The sequence below is a fragment of the Dendronephthya gigantea genome, unplaced genomic scaffold, assembly GCF_004324835.1.
Source record: "Dendronephthya gigantea isolate DGI-Jeju-01 unplaced genomic scaffold, DenGig_1.0 000155F, whole genome shotgun sequence".
NCBI lineage: Eukaryota > Metazoa > Cnidaria > Anthozoa > Malacalcyonacea > Nephtheidae > Dendronephthya > Dendronephthya gigantea.
In genome coordinates this window covers 12,916-14,335 of record NW_021163165.1, presented here as the reverse complement: position 1 = coordinate 14,335, position 1,420 = coordinate 12,916, and positions in this window count along the sequence as shown.

Here is a 1,420-nt window from a genome sequence, read left to right as displayed (position 1 = left end):
TTTGGAAAAACGTGGTATGGTGAAAGACCTGGATTGGGCCAGAATCTACGAAAGAGCTCAATCCGTCGCTAAAACCAGGGATCTCAGAAGATGCCGAAAACTAATCGCATACATTAACAAGCGAATAGAACAACTGCCGAAACCAATTCAATATCGCAGTGTGTTTCATCAGGTTGAGTTTTTGCCAGTGTTGAAAAAACCCGCCGGTCAGTACCTTTTACCTTGGAAAGGATCGTCAGTTTCGGCATTTTCTTCCCCAAGCGATGTTTTCTTACCAAAAGATGCAAAACTTGTCGGATCTTCCTGTTTAATCATTGATACATCAGACGAAAGTGGTTGTGGAAAGATGAATGCAAAAGTGAAACATTTTTTTAGATTTTCGAGCCGTCTGCCTGAAGACAAGTTTTTAATTCAACAGTTGGACGAAGCAAATAAATTTTGGAGTCAGTTAAATGAAGAGGAAAGACAAAAAGCGGGAAAGAGATCTGAAATTGAATCCATCTGCCTAAGCATTTATAAATTTTTTAAGATTCAGGCATTATTCAAAATTTTAAAAGTAGAATTATAGTAACATCTTTGATATGTTGATTCATATCACCTTTGTGATGTATGTTGTGATCTTTTCACTTCGTCTATATCTTCAATAATAAGTATAAGAAATATTACACCAAGAGAAAACTGAGTTATCAATCATTACTCATGCACAGCTTTTAGCATCATGATTGGTATCTCAGTTTTCTCTTGGTGTAATATTTCTTATACTTATTAGCGAAGATATAGACGAAGTGAAAAGATCACAACATACATCACAAAGGTGATATGAATCAACATATCAAAGATGTTACTATAATTCTACTTTTAAAATTTTGAATAATGGTTGAACCTTACATGGCTAATCATAACATGTTACTCCCGGCACGCAATATGTTCGCAATTGTGCCTGCTCGTTGCCGAGATTATTTGTTGATAAATACTGACAAGTTAATCCGATTCGCACGATAAATATACCCTCGCAATTAATAGATTGGGTTCTTTATTAATCACAATAACTTGACGTAAAACTACAGAAGATAAATATACGAAATGCATAAGTAAATATACGCTACGAATATATAACGATACACAGCAATTATATAATAGAGAAACTGACCAAATTTCCTCTCTTGCCGAGCACACACATCCAAATATCAAATAAAGTTTCTCGCATAAATCGCAGTATAAATCGAGTTCTAAACTAAAACAGTAATGTTCCTTTTCAAGTAAAATCCAGTTGCTCACAACAAATTGAGCCTACAAACATGTCGCACAAATGAGCCCGCAGTTGCATGGCTCTCCTAAATTGCAACCAAACGCAATTTACAACAAAGTCAATAAATGTTCCATACAAGGCTCTTCGGCGGGGATTCTTCAATCCATGGCT